The following is a 15,368-nucleotide window of genomic DNA, read 5'->3' on the forward strand; positions in this document are numbered from 1 at the left end:
CGTGATACCATTTTTAAAGTCAAGTGAGGAGGCTATTTAAAATGTTGACTTATCACTCAATTCCTCTCTGAAAGCTCTTTTCCTGCTGACTGTGAACCTGACAATTATGCCTGCGCATGACTTTGATATCAGTGTTTAGTTACCACTCAAACTGATCCTATCATGCAATGGAAGGCTGACTAATGGAAGGTAAGCCCGCCAAATATTTCTGCCTTACCTTGTGCTGTCAACTTGCCTGATTTTCTCCCTCCAATTGTCTCGCAACTTTTGCCTTTCTTTGCCACACTGAATTGCTTGCCCCAGCCATCATCTGCCAACAGTATAATTCAGGCACAGTTTAGATAGCCAAGCAGCTAGGTACCATCAACATAGATTGGTTAAAAACTACATAATGGAACGTATTTAGATGACAAATCAACTGCAAGTGTTGGTTGGACTAGTGAGAGAAATGAAGAAACTCTGTCTGAAGAATTGAAGAAAATGTGATTGTCACTATGCGGGGGTAGGCAGGTGGCAGCCACAAGTTAATATTATCACATTTTAAGATGGCCATTTGGATTGGAAATCTGACCTCAGATATTTAGTTTTAAGGTGGTGAATCTGAGATAAAACTAAAATGGTGTATTGATTCAGAACTGCTAACTGGTTCAGGTCTTGACTGTTTTTAACAGCAGGAGGCACATAGAAGCTTCAGGGGAAATAAACATCCATTGTTATGGGATTTTTTAATATAAAAATGAGTTCCATAATTTTGTAGGCACATCCTCACGCAATTTCTTTGTGCCTCTCGTGGCTTTTTGCAAATATTCCAGCAATATTACATGCATCTCTCAAATAAATTGCTCCATTTTATTAGATGTAACTTGGCCACATTTTTATGAATTCCTTCATTATAATCAGTTCACAGTTTTTACTGAAATTACATTAATGTCTAGTCTAGTGATTAGAAACCAGGATCCCGGCTGCTGCTGATCATATTATCATATACCGTTATTGCACCCTGGGATTATTGTGCACTGAGATTGCTCATTGGTTTATTTTAGCATGCCTTGGGGTTTAGCGTTGTTCAATCAAAATAAATTGCAGTGTTTACAGCCACATTTTTGATTTATCTCTCCCCTTTCTCGAGTTTTGAATCTCACTGGAATGTGGTTCGACAGACACCAGACAGCCTCTAGTGTCACAGCCAAGTGACCCTTCTTCATCGAGATAAGATGTGATGGCAGGCTATTTGATGTTGAAGAGCATCACAAGAAGGCCTGATCATGTCCTCACCCTCTGTCCAGCAAGATTCACTGGATATACGATCGGGAATCCTGGCAGATTTGTTTCCCATGCCTGGCCTGATGAAAATTGTAGCAGCCCCTATCACTTCCCTGGGAGAGAGCTTCTAGCTCAACACAGACTCGGGATTGCATCTGGGACCTTACTGGTCTGTATGGCTCAGCACCACACTAGGCTGATGCATTGAGCCACGCACTCTATTTTTGTTTAAATGGCTGATTTTTGCACATAGCTTCATCTTAACTTCCAGGAATCATCCTATTTATTTCTGTTTATCTCTCCATTCTTTGCAGGATTTAGAGATCTATTGCCCTTAATGTTAGCATATGGGGTGGGGGGCGGTGGTGGCCCCACTTCCGGTTTTGTCCGCAAGTGGAAACATCGTCTCTTCATCTGCCTTATCAAGACCTCTATCAGGTCACCCATCAGTCTTCTCTTTCTAGAGAATAGAGCTACGGCCTGTTCAGTCTTTCCTGATAACCTCTCAGTTCTGTTATCATTCCAGTAAAATTTGTTTTGCACCTTCTCTATATATTTTTCATAATATGTAGACCAGAACTTTTCACAGTACTTCAAGTGTGGTCTAACCAAGGTTCTATACAAGTTTAACATAACTTCTCTGCTTTTCAATTCTATCCCTCCAGAAATGAACCCAGTGCTTTGTTTGCTTTTTTTATGGCCTCATTAACATGTGTCACTGCTTTTAAGGACCTGTGTATCTGTACCCCTAGATCCCTCTGTTCCTCTACCACCATTTAAACACTTATTTTCCAAGGAGTGTGTGGACGCCTTACACGCCGCCGTTGGCATAATTGTTGCTTTTGATAGAGACATTTTTATTTTCGAATTATTTGAATGCAGAGATGTGATCAATGAACCATGCAGTTTGAATTTTTTTTCTTTCAGGAGAAACTTTGAGTTGGTCAAAGTGAGGATAACCGTGTGGCTGTCGTTTCACCCACTTTGTTGCATTAAGCGTAGACAATGATGTGTGATGCTGGTCAGGCAATGGGTGAAGCTTTGCATCAAAACCTCTCCATATCCCACAGCCAGCCACCCTTGTTTCTTTCTGAGCATTTTATGCAGATGTAGTATTGAATTATGTGCAGTGGATGTGCATGTTTTGGGAAGTTAATACTGCGCGAATCCATTTGACCTCAGACTGCTGCAGTCAATCGAAATAGGAGACTTCTTTCCAAATCAGTCTGGGTTGAATTCAAAATCAAGACCCAGAATTAAAGAGCCATTGTTCCCAACCAATGCATCACCCAATCCCCAAAAATGAACTAATTAATGAGCTAATTAACAATTAAAGATAATAGAATTGATTTTTGTTTTGTTGTTGCTGCTATTGTCTTGTAATTGACCTGTTTTTTTTTCCCTCTGCCTTGGATGCGTTGATCTGAACAGGAGTTTCCTCGGGTAAGGATTTAATTGCAGTATTGAAACAAAATACGTAATCTTCTGTGATTATGTCTGTGTGGGCGTGCGTAGTGTGAGCTTCTCGGCCTTTTGGCTAAGATCTGCATAACTAACCTGACCAGCCACCATGACCTCCGGGTGGTTTCTCCCTGGTCAGGAAGGTATATGCTTACATTTTTGTAAACAGGAGGTGGATGGGTCAAGCCACGGAGGTGTGTGGGGGACCTGACCCATCCACCTCCATGGCACGAACCTGGTATTGCAGTACTTCCAGGAACGGTGCAGTGGCTCTAGGCCTTTTGGCTAAGAGCATTGGCGCAGAGTGATCCTTGACTGGTGCAGGGTGACCTCTGGCGTTTGACAAAGAATTGTAACGATTGGAACGATTGGACACGAATAAATAAAAAAAAAGTAGTGTGAGTTATATGCATTAATGTATGTGTGATGTATAAATGACTGCATGTACGTATTTAACGCCTAAAATAAATAGATCATATACCATGTTCTTGCAATTCTAGCGAGAAAGTCTACATATGCTAACAAGTTCCTGAACGAATTTGAGATGATGTGTGGGAATCTCAATGATTTTGTAATAGAACAGTTATTTTAGAAATAGTTGCTTAAAACAGTCCCCTATAAGATTAAATTCGTTGTTGGTTATCTAAACCTGTTCGGTCCCTTTCTTTCCTTAGTTACATGAAATAATGTTAATTGACTTTAAAAGTCACTCCACCGGAGAAGTTTTATTAAAATTAGGGCTATTTTTAATAATTTTCCTGAAGCTGGGCTTTAAGATTGATGAGAAAAGCAACTTGAGGAACTATATATTTGCATTTAATTTTTTTAGAATTCAGTTTCAAATAAAACAGTCAATTGTATACAGGTATTAAAATTAGTAACCTCTATTAAGATTAAAAAACCTTCTTCATTTAATAATAACTGTAGAAAGCATTTCAATAAGGATGAATTACAAATCTTATCTGGATTAATCCATCGCGGAACCATTTCAGTTCAGGTTACAAGATCCATTTTGAAACAGAATATATTATCCTGAATTACGAATTTGTTGCCTCAACTATTCTCACAGAATCCGAGTTATTCTTGCTACCAGTAACTTAAAAAAAAATAGATTACCTCTTGTATCTTTTTTGTACGAACAGATTTAGGTTCTGTCAGAGTGCAGTGTTCATGACTCTGCTGACTGTGATAAAAACCAGAACCCAAAGGATTAAGCGATAATTTGCTTACCGTTTGTGGGTATTGCTTGTGACTACCAAGATTTATCATATTCTTCTGATGTAATTATATTAGCAATAGCCTCTTTGTCAAGAGGACAAAATGTTGGAAATCTGAAATAAAAATAGAAAGTGCTGATAAATGCATCGTAGGTCCAGCAGCATTAAAAGAGAAAGCAGGATAACAATTCAGGTGGGACCCTTCAACAGATCTACGATGAAAGGGCCCACCCAGAATACGAGCCTATATTTTAAGATGCTGACTGAGTTACCTGTTCCCAGCATTTTCTGTTTCCAGTGCAGTATTTTACTAGTTTATTGAGTCGCTGTTATGATTGCAGTGCATCCATGTTGAAAGTGGATCAGGTTTTCTGTGTAAGAGCTGTGAACATTTATTAGGATTGTGCATGACAGGATTGTGAATGAAAAACAAATATAGTGGGGAGAAAATAATTTATTTGGGAAGCTACTGCTCTGCACGTGTGGACTAATGGTTGGTCTAGATATGCAGTTCTGAGTTGGACTGCCTCCATTTTGTTATGAGGCTCAGAAAAAAAAGGGACTCAGTGCACCTTTTAGAATCATCGTCGAGATTTGATTTACATATCTCTAATCTAAGCAGCTTGTATTGGAATCTCATTACAGAAAATAGCTGGCCTGCGGTGGTCATTCTACTGTACCTATGCAAATTATGACTGGAGCTTCTAAATTATAAAAAAATTGCTTGCGTAATTTAACGTAATTATATAGAGAGAGATGAAAATCTAAGAGAATAAACCAAAATTCTATTTGCAATAATAGGAGATTGTAACTTCTTTACTCTGCATTCCAGAAATGAATGGCATGTTAATGAGATTCATTTACATGGATAATTAATGGATCAGATGTTGCAGTGGAAAGGATGGGCATTAACCCAGTAATTTGCTTCTTCTCTGTAACAGACTTACTAGTATAAAATATTTATACAAGATCAAAATCACTTCTGCTTGGGTTATGCGCAAAGAGCTTTTATTGAAAGGTTAATAGTGACAAGTGCACATCGGCGTTCAAATGTATCAAATCAGTAGTATCCCAAGAAGAAAAGGCCCATTTGGCCCATTCAGGCTTATTGCTTCTACTGACTGGTGGTGGAGTCTGAACTCCTCTGTCATTATCCTTGGATTCATCCCCAACCCAAACCTTTTCTGTTGCAATCTTGATCCGGATGTCACTTTATAATTCTGCATCACAATTCTGCTTTTTGTCATAAAAAATACCTCAGCAAATCCAGCATTCAGTGCCCCAGGCCAGAGCTCATTCTGTACATAAATAACACTGCATGGAACACATTTCTTCCAAACTTCTATTTTTACTGGTTGCCTCTTAACTGTGAAAGTGTATCTTTACATACCATGGAATTAATTTCAAAAATGTCACTAGTATTTATTTTTAAATGTCACTACCAGTTACTTATTGACACCCCTTATTATTTTATAAGTCTGGTTTTTCTGCGCCCTCTCTCTTTTATGATGGAGAATAATCTGAGTTGTTCTAGCCTGTCTTTGCTCTAAATTTAGAGATTAATTACTCTGCGCTGCACAGTTTCAAAGAAATAAATGTCCTTTTGGAGGTAAGGTAAGTTAAATGTATCATTATAAATGGCGGTCTTGCTAATGTGTTTGCGGGTTAATAAAAGTTTCTGAGACTTGGCATTCGTATGACAATCAATTATTCTTTAGTCTTATTAATATCACCCCAGATTTTGTTGTAAAAATAACAGCATCTGAATGACACACGCCGTTGTTAATGCAAAAATCAGCCAACAACTTGTGGCGAGGAGATACCTCGTGAATTGCTAATCGCCTTAAGTTGCTGGCTAATTTGTGCTGCTTCACGAAAATGGCGTCTCGCCCTTAACCTCTGTGATTTTCATGAAGATGCTGCATTTGCACATTAATTGCCCATTAAACTTGCCACAGATACTACAGCATAATTACCTTTTTAACATTGTGATAATTGTTAATGACTGCCAATCAACCTCTCTTGTCCAGAGGGCAAGAAGTGTGTAGTCTCATTCCTTCAGGGTGTGAATTGTTGTTGGAGATTTTAAAAATGTAAATTTTTTTTAAAAAATCTGAGTTTTCCTTTCTGTCTCTTTTCTCTTTCTCTCTCTCTCTCTCTCTCTCTCTTAATCTAGTCTTTCATTATTTCTCTTCCTGTTCCTGATTTGACACTGATTTCACTCACTCTAATTCATCCTCCTTCTCAGTCCTTCCTCAGTTTATTTCTCAATTCTTTAATCTAATTAGTTAAGATGATACACTGTTTATCCCATTGATCACCAAGGTCCCACATGCCCTGTTGCCTTCACTGCGCCATTATCAGCTCGCACTCTAGCAACTTTGCGGGGAATTTATTTTCAACCTATACGTACACGAGCAAATCATTCTAACAGCTGCAAGATGCCCCCCTCCAACATCATCTGGGCCATCACCTCATACAGTAGTGACAATTTTAAAGTTCAGTCCTCAATCATTCCTAAATCCTTCTCCTGTTCATCCTCTTTAAACTGCATTCATTCATCCTGAAATATAAGTTAATATTGGGCGTAAATTGCGGCCTCTCCAGGTGCGTATGATGTGCGATGCGTGCGATGCGCCTAAACCCGGCACTTGTGAACTGTCAAAATGTCTTTTGACAGATCCAGCGCATCCCCGGAATTGAGCAATGTCCCAATAGATTGAAAAGGAACAAATGAGACCTTACCTTGATTGTAGGGAATATATTTGAGATTTGAAGGATAGCATAAGAAATCATCTGCAAAGATATGGTCTGATTATAACGCACCAACATCGACTTAGAAGGGGCAGTTCATGTCTGCCATTTTACTGCAATTCTTTGAGGAGGTTACAGATCTGGTGAGGGTGAGGCAATGGATGCTAGCTGCCCATATTTTAATTTGACACTGTCCTGCCTAACAGACTTAATCACAAGATGCATGGCCATGGTATAGATGGCAATCTACTAGGCTGGATTGATGCAAGACTGAAGAATGGAGAGCAAAGAATGTTGTGTACGGGGGGGGGGGGGGGGGGTGTCAAAGTGGAAACCAATTGTCACTGGAATCCCACAGCTGCTGATGTTGGTTATAATTTTTATAAATGACTTAGAGGATGGAATATTGTCCAAAGAGCCTTTGTTTGCAAATGGCATCACATTGGGTGCAGTGGTCAATGATGCTCACCGATATGTGATAACTCATACGATCTGGAGAGGCGAGGCAAAGAGGCAGTGATGTGGCCGATGAAGTTTGGCATGGATAAATATGAAGTCATGAGATTACGTAAAAGAAGTGCAAATGTGGGTTACATATTAAGTAGTCACATCCTAGCAATAACTGAGCAGAGAGGGGGGGTTTTGTTAGATAGTCTTTATAGTTCACTGTTTGCAAGTGGTGAATAAAGTAAATAAAATATTGGAATGTATTTTACAGGAGTGACATGAGGTCTACAAGGTGATCTTGAAGTTGTATCAGACCTTGGCGAGACTGTATTGAGTACTGTGTTCAGTGTTGGTGTCCGTATTCCAGGAAAGCTATAGAATCATTGAAGGGTCCTGAACTTAGAAGGCCGAGCTATGAACAAACATTGTCTACCCTGGGACATTACTGTCTGAAGAAGCGCAAGTTAAGGGGGTCTTGATAAGTCTTTTGAGATTTTTATGGGTGTGGAGGAATCGGATCCAGGGTTGTTCTTCTTTGAGCACAGATTTGAGAATGATTGGGACACAGTTTAACGTGAAGGATGTGAAAGCAAAGAAGGGACACCTAGGCAATATTTTTTAGGAAGAAGGTCATAGAATTAAGGAACAGGTTTCCAATGGGCATAGTGGACCAGGTGGGAGGTGATGAAACAGAATATCCATAGCTGCTTTTAACAAAAGAGGACGAGAGAAAAAAAATTTTTCAAAAGGGGACGCAAGACTGCTAGTTTCAGAATCACAGTAGGGACATTGGTTCTGAAGGTGGGCTAGGTGTCTTCTCTTTCCCAAAATGATGGCCCTGAATTTGCGGTCGGAAGCTTCCAGCGGGGTAATGCCTCCGATCCGCAAATAAGATGCCTGCATTCCTGGTGGTCTGGAAGGTACAGAGATTCGCGGGCCTGGGGCTCTCTGGGTAAAAGAAAGAAAAGCTTAAATTTATATAGCGCCTTTCACAACCACCGGACATCTCGAAGCGCTTTACAGCCAATGAAGTACTTTTGGAGTGTGGTCACTGTTCTAATGTGGGAAACACGACAGCCAAATTGCGCACAGCAAGTTCCCCCACACAGCAGTGTGATAATGACCAGATAATCTGTTTTTGTTACATTGATTGAGGAATAAATATTGACCAGTGCTCTTCTTCGAAATAGTGTCATGGAGTCTTTTACGTCCACCTGAGAGGGCAGATGGGACCACGGTTTAACATCTCATCCGAAAGTCGGCACCACCGACAATGCAGCACCCCCTCAGCACTGCACTAGAGTGTCAGCCTAGATTTATGTGCTCAAGTCCCTGGAGTAGGATTTGAACCCACAACCTTCTGACTCAGAGGTGAGTCACAGGTAGAGGCCTCAGCCCACAGGTAGAGGCCCACGTATCCCAGGGGCACACACGGTTGGCAGGTATCCCTGGGATCATGTGGGCTGGCCCAACCAATAAAAAGGAAGGGAATCCCCATTCATGCTTATGGGGATTCTGTATGTACAGAATCCCCATAAATACGAATGGGAATACCCCAAAAAATACATGTACACTTTAATTAAAAAATAATACCTAATTAAAATTAATCAAAATGGCATTTAATTAAACATTTAACACAAAAAAATTAAATTTATTGAAAAGTAAATTTATATGTTTTAACAGGGCTAAAAATAAACTTATTGCACAAGGTTTTTAATATATAAATGATTGCTAAAATGTTATTTTTATGTTTTTTAAACTCTTACACTGGTAAAAGCAGGCCTTATGCCGGCTTTTACCAGGTGTATGAATTTCACGGGAAGTCGCAGGGTACAAGTTGGGCAGATAGCCCAACTCTCCACACGCGGATGCCCTTTTCCCAGGGATGTGCACCACGTACATGCCAGTAAATTATGGCTCATTACTGCTACTATGTACATTACTGCCACGTACCACTTGTTTGGCCAACTGCTGAGCAAGTTATAATTTAAATGGAGAAAAATTGCAAAGTGCTGCAGTATAGAAGGACCTGGGGGTCCTTGTGCATAAAACACAAAAAGTTAGTATGCAGGTACGGCAAGTAATCAGGAAGGCACATGGAATGTTGGCCTTTATTGCAAGGGGGATAGAGTATAAAAGCAGAGAAATCCTGCTACAACTGTACGGCGTAATGGTGAGGCCACACCTGGAGTACTGCGTACAATTTTGGTCTCCGTATTTAAGGAGGGATATACTTGCATTGGAGGCTGTTCAGAGAAGGTTCACTAGGTTGATTCTGGAGATGAGGGGGTTGACTTACAAGGATAGATTGAGTAGGTTGGGCCTATACACATTGGAGTTCAGAAGAATGAGAGGTGATCTTATTGATACATATAAGATAATGAGAGAGCACGACCAGGTGGATGCAGAATTGATATTTCCACTCATAGGGGAAATTAAAACTAAGGGGACATAGGGCTAGAACCTCCACTTTTGTGCTTATTGCCCAAAAATGGGCGTTATTCCCGGTGTGGGTGGTTAAAAAAGGGTTTTCAGATCATCGGCTTATCCCCCATTCTCAAAGCACCTAGTCTCCATTTTTGAAAATGGGCGTTACCATGAGCGATATGAAATGGGCGGTAGCGTAAAATTTTTTTGACCTTCTGCCGTAAAGTGTGGCCGTTCTTAGCAACAACATGGCAACGCTCGATTCCCGCGATTCAGGAGGTCAAGGATCATCATGACATGTGCAGAAGAGGGAACAGTGAGAGGGAGCTGAGAGGGACTGAAAGTGTGTGTGGCTGTGGTGTGTGCTTGTTTGGCTGTTGTGGGAGGTACGAGAGAGATTCACCAGCAGCAAAAAGACTACTAAGCACTAAGAAATAGTTTTTGTCCAACAAATAAGATATAACATGGAAGAGATGGTGGAGGCCCTGGAGCTGGTAGCCAGGAACACTGGTGGCAGAGGGCTCCCAGTAGTCCCGGAGCACGGCACTGCGCCCCAATGTGCCGCACCCCCCATTGCCAACCACACAAGAGGCAGCAGCAACATCTTGCTTCAGGCTCGGAGCACGATCTCACCTCGGGACCGCCCTCTCCTGTATTCATCCAAGCAGCATTTCGGCCGTCACCCTCCCCCCCGCCCTCCAATGAAGCATCGCCTGAGGAGCGCCTCAGCCAGGTGGCTTGGAGTCAGGAGGGGAAGGGGAAGGGGTAGAGGTGGGGAGGAGAAACGGTGGTGGGGGGGAGGGGGAGGTGGGGGAAGGGTCGGTTTGTACAGAAATACTGATGATTTCAGACTAATGTTCGGTTTAAATGATTTTTATTTCACAGAACCTTCGAGCGCATTGGCTCAGATAGCTGCACCATTACACGCTGGTGATTCCTTAACATCGAAGGGTATAATTACACTTAACTTCAATCAACTTAAACTTTAACTGTCACCAAGGTGATGCCCACCATTGATGTATGACCTGCGCACCCAGCAGTGTGTCAGCCTTGTAAATAACACCAACGTTCTTTCAGGCAAAGCGATCATTGATGAGCTCCTGACGTAAGGCTCTTGCAGCTATCATGCCACCATGGACGTGGTCTACAGGGGGGCAGGGGCATGGCTTCAGCTTCAGCCTAATTGTCTGGGCCAATGTCAGCATCCGCCTCATCGTCCTCCTCTTCCTTTCTCTGGTGAGGTGAACTTTCAGACTCATCAGGCAATTCTTGTCCCCTCCTGATAGCCAAGTTGTGCAGCATGGAGCACACCACCACGAATTGAGCTACCTGTTCAGGGTGATATTGGAGCTTGCCTCCTGAGTGGTCCAGGCATCTAAAGCTCTGCTTCAGCACTCCAATGGTTTTCTCCACGATATTGTGAGTTGCTCTGTGGCGCTCATATCGCCTTTCGGCTTCGGTGTGGGTTTCACGTAGTGGGGTCAGCAGCCAGGTGGCGAGGCCACATCCTTTGTCACCATGCATCCAGCATTGACCTTGTGGCTGATTGTTAACCAAGTCAGGTACAGTGCTCTCACGCAGGATCATGGATGCTGCCTGGAAATTGAGAATTCACTGCCAGTATAATTTGCTGGTGGTCGACAACCAGTTGGACATTCAGGGAGTGGAATCCCTTGCAGTTCCTGAAAACCTCTGCATCCTGAAAAGGTGCCTGCGTCGCGATGTGCGTACAGTTGATTGCCCCCTGCACCTTGGGGAAGTTTGCAATTCTGGAGAATCCTAGAGCCCTCTCACTCTGTACCTCCCTGGTCATAGGGAAGCTGATCCAGTCCCTCCTGCGTGCGTACAGGGCTTCAGTGACCTGTCTAATGCAGCGATGTTTGGCATGCTGAGAAAGTCCACAAATGTCTCCAGCTGTGGTCTGAAAAAAACCCGAGGTGTAGAACGACAGTGCCGCGGTGACTTTGACCTCGATGGACAGTGCAGTACTGATGGTGCTAGCAGGCTGCAGATCTCCCCTTATCAGCTGGCATACCTCTTTGTGGAAGCGCAGTCTCCGAAGGCAGGTGGTGTTGGGCAAGTTGAGGTAAGAATGCTTCTCCTTGTACTTGCGGGGGGGTGTAACGTCTGGTCCTCCTCATCAGTCTGTCACGTCTTACATTGGGCACATAATGCAGTGGAGCGTTCCTTCGACGATGTCGAGTCTGCTGCATGTAATTGGTCACCAAGAGGGTGAGAAAGGCCGCATTGCAGTAGCTCTCTGTTTTCCACCGATTAGTCACAAACAAGGAATGTCCAGATGAAGACACCTATTCAATTCCAATCGGTCACTGTATGGTCAAGATGTTTGTAGTGATGTTCACATCAACTCTAATGACCTGCAGAGTATGTCCGAACTCTGCCGAGGTTGAAGCACAGCAGCCTTTTAAAGGATGCGACATGTGATCTCGAACATGGCGTCCATAACGCTGTGATTAGTTCCAGTTAGTTCCACTTTTTCTGGGCGGTTTTTTGGGCGACGATATTGTGGGCGATATGTGTGCGAGGTGGTGAAATTGACGCTGGGTGATCTCATGGCTGCTAGTTTCGGTAAATATGCTCTTTACGACAAAGAAAACATGGGTGTGCGTCAATATTGAATCTCGCCGTTAATTCCATGCGGAAAGTAACGCTGGGTGATATTATGGGCGTTGATTTCGCCCATTCTGATGATTCCGCCCCCAAAAATTAGGCAGGCAGTAATATTTTTTCCCGGCGTTAAGCACATGGAGAAAGTAACGCTCGGCGATAAATTTCTGAAAAATGCCCGTCAGTTTCCATTTTGTATCAAAATGGATCATATATGGGTGTTATACGTCATTTCAGCGGTAAAATGGGCGGTAAATGGGTGTTAAGCATGCAAAAAATGTGGAGATTCTAGCCCCATAGTCTCAGAATAAGGGGTCGCCCATTTAAAACTGAGATGAGGAGGAATTTTTTCTCTGAGGGTTGTAAATCCATGGAACTCTCTGTCCCAGAGAGCTGTGAAGGCTGGATGAATATATTTAAGGCGGAGATAGACAGATTTTGAGTGATTAAGGAAGTAAAGGGTTATGGGGAGGTGGCAGGGAAGTGGAGCTGAGTCCATGATCAGATCAGCCATGATCTTATTGAATGGCGGAGCAGGCTCGGGGGGCCAAATGGCCTACTTCTGCTCCTATTTCTTATGTTCTTTTAGCTAAGTAGATTGTTAAAGCAAATTGTGAAAGAGAGGTCCTAATACTTGGCCTTGGAAAAAACAGTTATTCCCCAGCTCCAGTAATACTCATTTATAATTACTATCACATAGTGTGTAGTCAGTTTTCAATTCATTTTGATATCTAATGCTAATGTATGAGCTAGAAGAATATATTAAAGAATTAACACACAGACAGTTTTATTTCAGGTTTAATTATTTGGACTTAGCATGGTTTTGGTACCATATGTCAGAAAAATCAAGTACGTGTAGTTGAGCAGGGAGTGAATTTTAAATATGAGACTATAATATGAATAGTTTATTACCAGTGGGTGCTAATATGCATTATAAAATGCTAGCCGTCCTGTTGGCTGAAGAGCTGGCTATTAATGAAGGGTCATCGACGCAAAACATTAACTCTGCTTCCTCTGCACAGATGCTGCCTGACCTGCTGAGATTTCCAGCATTTTCTGTTTTTATTCCAGATTCCTGCATCTGCAGTATTTTGCTCTTGTATTATTGAATGCTGAGTACAAACTCGCATTCTGAGCAGGTGCTCAACACTTCAGTACTTAAATCATTACTTGTCTGCTAATGGTCCCAATAAACGTTTCATCATGTTTTATTCTGGAATACATGACTGAGAGCTCACTGGAGTATGTCCCACTTCTCTATCCTAGCATAACATAGGCTGTAATGCCTTCGCTGACATGGTGCTATTCTTTGGAACTCCCTCTATAATCCTCGCCACCTCTGCCCTTCTTTCAACCCCTTTAAAAATCTCCATCTCCTTGATCTGACCTTTGGTCATCTCTCTGAATCCCTTCCTGGCTCAATGTCTGTTTTCATTGCAACCGTTTGTGAAGCACCCTGGGCCACATTTTTTTTTTAACATTAAAGGCGCTATATAAAAGCAAGTTGCTGTGATATTATCATTGTTCTTGCTTTGTACCTGTTCTTTAGTGTCAGCTGTGGCTCAGTGGGTAGCACACTTACTTCTGGGTCAGAAGGTTGTGGGTTCAAGTCCCCCTCCAGGGGCTTGAGCAGGAAAATTTAGGCTGACACTCCAAGCAGTGCTAAAGGAGTGTCGGAGGTGTACTGTCTTTTGGATGAGACGTTAAACAAAGGCTCCGTCTGCTCGTTAAGGAGGACATAAAAGATCCCATGGCACTTTTTCGAAGAAGAGCAGGGGAGTTATCCTCGGTGTCCTGGTCAATATTTATCCCTCAATCAACATCACCTAAAACAGATTATCTGGTCATTATCACGTCGCTGTTTGTGGAAGCTTGCTGTGTGCAAATTGGCTGCCGCATTTCCCACATTACAACAGTGACTACCCTTCAAAATGTACTTCATTGGGTGTAAAGCGCTTTGAGACGTCCGGCGGTCATGAAAGGCGCTATATAAATCCAAATCTTTCTTTTTTTCTTGCTAAAGCAAAAGAACAACCTGTTTTAATCTCTATTGTTTGCTGAGGAAATTGATCTTAGCCAGGACAGAACCAAAAGAGAAGCATACTGTGGGGTATTCAACACTCCAGAGACGTAAGTCTAATCTGGGCCAACACTCCAGGATTGAGGGAACACTGCACTGTTGGAGGAGCCATCTTTCAGATGAGACATAAACTGAGGCCCCATCCGCCCTCTCAGGTAGACATAAAATATCCTGTGGCACTATTCGAAGAAGAGCAGGCGAGTTCTTCCAGTGTCCTGGTCAATATTTATCGCTCAACCGACAACTAAAACAAATAATCTGGTTATTTATTTCATTGCTGCGTGTGGGAGCTTGCTGTGCACAACTTGGCTGTCGTGTTTTCGACAGTACAACAGTGACTACATTTTACTGAGATTGTGAAAGACACTATATAAATGCAAGTGTTTATTTCTTAAATGTTACATGGGTAAACACAACAATCATTTTGAATACGCCCCAAGCAGGAATTAACTGAAGACCAAATCACATGATAGTTGAAGAAAAGCTGGGATCTTTAACATCCAGGCAAGCTGCCTCAGATTAATGTCTCATTGGAACAATAGTACTGTTGACAGTGCAGCACTCCTTCAGTATAGCACTGAAGAGTCAGCCTGGATTAGGTGCTCAGGTCCTGGACCGGGGCTTAAACGCACCATTTTCTGATTCAGAGACAAGAGTGCTAACAACTGAGCCAAGCTGACCTCTGTGCCCCTGGGCTACTGAAGGCAATAATCAGCAAGGATTTCATCTCATGATCACTATGCAGTGATACCTGGTAGAGAATGTGTTTGTGTGGGCATTGAATGGGATGAGTAATGGGCTCAGCTGTGAGTAGTGCATAGTCGGATCGCTTGCTGGCGCTCACTGTCGAGACTCACACATGAAGAATGGTCAATTGAGCAAGGTTCTGGAGAGCCTCTAATACACGTGAAACTATAAGCAACAAGGTCTTCAGTAGATTTGGTAAGAAGAATGAATTTGGTGGCATATTTGCACATCCTTTCAACACAATGCATCTAATGGCAGCTATTTAAAGAATGCAGTTTCGTGCTGTTTATATTTCCTCCACTGATGCCGTAAATATCAAAAGGACAACATGGATCATGAAACTG

General features: G+C 42.3%; 1 protein-coding gene and 1 pseudogene across 1 annotated transcript in view; both read left to right on the forward strand.

Moving 5' to 3' along the window:
• The window catches only part of LOC139232507 (probable voltage-dependent N-type calcium channel subunit alpha-1B), a 958,198-nt gene that overhangs the window by 795,602 nt on the left and 147,228 nt on the right, over positions 1–15,368 (forward strand). The gene's annotated exons all lie outside the window — the stretch shown is intronic.
• Positions 2,781–2,996, forward strand: LOC139233238 (U2 spliceosomal RNA; annotated as a pseudogene).

This window comes from Pristiophorus japonicus, chromosome 20 (assembly GCF_044704955.1).
Source record: "Pristiophorus japonicus isolate sPriJap1 chromosome 20, sPriJap1.hap1, whole genome shotgun sequence".
Taxonomy (NCBI): domain Eukaryota; kingdom Metazoa; phylum Chordata; class Chondrichthyes; family Pristiophoridae; genus Pristiophorus; species Pristiophorus japonicus.